Source organism: Nanorana parkeri, unplaced genomic scaffold (assembly GCF_000935625.1).
Source record: "Nanorana parkeri isolate BGI_ZX_2015 unplaced genomic scaffold, ASM93562v1 scaffold136, whole genome shotgun sequence".
Lineage (NCBI taxonomy): Eukaryota > Metazoa > Chordata > Amphibia > Anura > Dicroglossidae > Nanorana > Nanorana parkeri.
In genome coordinates this window covers 674,939-679,360 of record NW_017306404.1, presented here as the reverse complement: position 1 = coordinate 679,360, position 4,422 = coordinate 674,939, and positions in this window count along the sequence as shown.

The following is a 4,422-nucleotide window of genomic DNA, read 5'->3' as shown; positions in this document are numbered from 1 at the left end:
CACCCAAATTCTCTGATGCTTAGCTCGATACTTCCGGTATCAGGAAGCCGGGCATCGAGTCATGACATGCTGCCCGGCTTCCTGATTGGCCGGGAAGCCGGCTCCATGTTTCCTCATCACTTGCAACGAGAGAGAATGGAGCTGGCTTCCCGGCCAATCAGGAAACTGGGCAACGTGTCATTACATGGCGCTTCATGATTTGCCAGAAAGCCTGCTCCATGCTCCCTCGTCACCGGGTGACGAGGGAGCATGGAGATGGCTTCCCTGCTAATCGGGAAGCCGGGTGGCGAGTCTTAACACACCGCCAGGCTTCCCGGCTAATCAGGAAGCCTGATGGTGAGTGATTTCACGCCGCCTGGCTTCCTTAATGGGACATCCGGTATCGGTATTCAGTATCAGCCAGTACTGGAAAAAAATATTGGTACTTGTACCAGTATGGGTGCATCATTATTTTTATTTACCTGTGATGTGCTTCTGAACTTGTTAGAGAATTTGACTAGTCAATTCTGCAGCTCAGCCCCTCCCTCCTTTCATGTCATATCCCTTTCCTCTTCTGGAGATGTCTGGCCCAGCTCCTCCACCCTTCCCCTCACCTCCCTACATAACCTTTATGTAACTGCCAGGGGAGGAGTGAAGGGGAACACTATTGAGCAGGCATCTGCAACCACAGCATGTCTTTTGAGCTGGTACACAGTGGCATTGGCCCACCCACCCCTGAGGAAGTTGACATGATGTGTGGAAGAAGCCTGCCTGCACACCTACAGTGATACACTGAGTTTTTAAATGTGCAGGGTTTGGGGCTGCGTTCTGAAGTTCATTGGTGCTCATTTAAGGTCTGAAGTGCATGCATTGAGTTTGATCTGAGGTCTGAAGTGTATGCATTGGTGTTGATCTGAGGTCGGAAGTGCATGCATTGAGGCAGACCTAAAGTCTGAAGTGTTCGCATTGGTGCTGATCTGAGGTCTGAAGTGCATGCACTGAGGCTGATTTGAGGTCTGAAGTGCATGCACAAAGGCTGATTTGAGGTCTGAAGTGCATGGATTGGGGCTGATCTGAGGTCTGAAGTGCATGCACTGGGGCTGATCTGAGGTTTGAATTGCATGGATTGGGGCTGATCTGAGGTCTGAAGTGCATGCATTGAGCTTGATCTGCGGTCCGAAGGTGAAAAAATTGGTTCTGATCTGAGATTTGAAATGCATGCACTGAGGCTGAACATGGTGTGTGCATCAGTTATTAATTTTTTGCACTCAAAGTTGTACTGCTAATGGCAAGTTTAACTCATAAAGTAACTCAATAGTTATTATATAATAATAATCCAAGATGTCAGTGGCCAGCAGCAGTCTTAGGGCATTTGGATGTCTACACAAGGGTGGCTTTTCCATGTGAATAGCATGCATAAAATATATCACATATGTTGTTAAAATATCTCTTAAAGTAACTAAAAGTAAGGATTAGCTCTATGCAATCACAGTAGCATCTCTTTCATTGATTGATTTTAACATTATTTAATGTCTCGGTTTGGTAAAAGGGAGACATTCCCAAGATCTCGCCCTTAGTAATCAGCTTCTGTAGAGGTAAGCACCAGACATCCATCTAGCATGAATGGTGTTTAATACTCTGATGTACCTCTAGCATGAATTCTTTCTATAGCTTTAGTATCTGCTAATGCTGTACAGTGTACAGAGTCTGCTTTCTCTACATTATATTGCTTATCTGCTTGCATGCCATACAGACTTTATTTATTGGTTCAGCAATCTTTCTGACAACAGCTACCAGAAAGGAACAACGAGGATCATTGAAGAAATAAATTAAGTGTTTCTGTTAGTAAAGCAGGAATGCAATATAACATGGAGAAAGCAAACACTCCTGCTGTACAGAATGAGCAGATGCTAAGGAGTGAGACAGAATTTGTGCTAGAGGGACGCTGCCATTGATGCCTGTCACCACTGCTAAATGATCATTTCTTTGGGGCAATCAAAGATGGTGGCACCAGGTGAAGCAAAATGTATTCATCTAGAAGTGAGCAGGCTTGGACAAATACAGATTGGACATGGTGGTGATGGTATGCTTTTTGCATTTTTCTTATCGGTTTTTTCTTTATTTTACATTTGGGTTATATTTCTAGTTCTGCTTTAAGAACCTGTACAAAATAAACAGTAGTAAACGCATAAAATAAATAATAAAGTAAATAAGTATGCATGTATAATAAGTAAAGTAAATAAGTATGCTTGCCTACTAACATATGTATCTTCAGATTTGAATCTTCTGAAAAGCTATGCATGCTTGCTAGCTAGAATGGTCAACTCCTTTAAAAAACACAGATCTGCTTGAACCTGAAATGATTAAACCCAAGACAAGCTCAAGGTAATTTTTGTTGCATAGTCAAGCTCCAAGCCAGCAGACACTGCTGAATGATTTAGTGTTGATTCTCAGTGGATAATTCCAAACAAGGACTACTTTAGGTATTTCTTTTAATTCAAGTGATATTAAAGTCATAAGGTTTTAAGCTATTTATAATGTTGATTATATCACTCACAATGGACGCTCTTCCCTGATGCTTAAAAGTTTTAGCTTCCTGCAGCATTAGCTGGTCCCCTGAGCACTGGCCCTGATATCCTGTTTTAGGGTGGCTCCTTACCCTGGCAGGATCCCATGGAGCCACCCTTGTGTGTGTTAGTAAGCTGTGTGTCTCCACAAACATACAAACACAGCAAGGCAAGACACTACTCAGCAAGGCAAAGCAAGGCAAGGAGGGCTCCCTGCTTCCCCCTCCTCCAAGGTAGAATATGGAAAGTTACTGGAGACTGCTCTGTCCCTTGTATACTGTATATAAGCTTTTTTTTATGTCTACTAAAAACCTACATCATCGGTTTCAATAAAAAGGGCTTGTTTAAACATATAAATCACTGCTAAGTATGTGCTGTATACATCCAATAATCATGCTATATCCTGAATCATAAAACATGATGAAATGAGAAATGTATTAAGATGATCTGTGAAGCAATAGAATCTGATGCAGTTAGATAATATAAAATAGAGAATTTAATGGAAAGAGATGGGACCTTGGAGTGGCTGAAACAGAATTAAGACATGATAGATGAGTACCTGATAGAAAAGCACTGAGATAGATGTTGTGCGGAGTAGGAATAAAAATAACAATCTAACAACAATTGTGTTGAGTCACTGGATATGAGACACGTCATGCCCAAAAGTGGAAGCAATATAGTAAGGGAAAATAGTAATGGGAAACAGATTAGATACATGAAATGGACAATGTATTTCTCTGAGGAAAGAACAATAATGTAACTTTGCTTTCTTCAATTAGTTTGAGTATAAGGGCGGCTGTAATTGCTAAAACTGCTCTTCAGGGACCTCAGAATATATGATTAAAAAATGGGGAAGAGGGGTAGAAGGATGATAACTGTGCAAAATATTATTGGTAAACAAATAATGTCTACTAATTAGGTTAAGGATAGACAATGAAGAAAGTCCCCACTAAATGAATGCTAAGTAAAGAAAATACTTTGTATACATGGTATACAAAACTGAAAAACATGGCTGATATTGATGAGACACACAAACACCTAATAGAACTGCATCCGAAATGCCAAATGATAGAGGGTATAGTTGTTGTGCAGGTTTCTAGTATTAAACCCCTAGGCAGGTATTAAGGCTGGTTTACACCAGTCACACGGTAAAATGCTGGGCTTCCAGTGTGGCTATTGTCTGCTGAAAATCAGCAGCGAGCTCCAATGTGTTGCGATGTTACAACACATGTCACTTTACTTTTATTTGACATCATCGGAAGCCCGCCCCTCAGGGGGGCGGGCTTGCGATGATCGCAAGTACGATCTGCCTGTCCAAGATGGGCAGATCGTAAGTTTTTTAAATTACTTTACAACCATCGCAAGACTAAGGTCTTGCGATGGTTGTAAAGTGTATGGCCAACTTATGGATATTCTATGCAGCACTGAAAGAGAGCGGTGAGGCAAATTGCTAGTAGAAGTGGAAGCCAAGATGGAGATGACAAAAGAGGCAGCAAAAGGAAAGCAGTTAGAAACAGATCCCCACCTGGGCTCCTGTTTGTTTTTTCTTTTTTCTTTTTCACAAAAGCCATGTTGCTCACCACCACACCGCTTGTAATCCTAATTAGGATATATGCGGGACACCACACGCCCCCAAGAACTGCCTGAATGGGCTCCCAGTCTGAACCCAGACGTCACTGCATCACTTTATGACCCAGAGGTAGGGACGACATGACTGGTCGCAGGTAGAGACGTGAGGACAAAAAAGAGAATGCAGGGGGAGTCTCTCTCTTTTTTATAGATTGTTACTGGTCCTGTGGGTATGGATAAGGGGTGGAGCTTATCGTTTGTATGCTGCCATGAAAGGCACCAGGAAATATATATATATATATATATA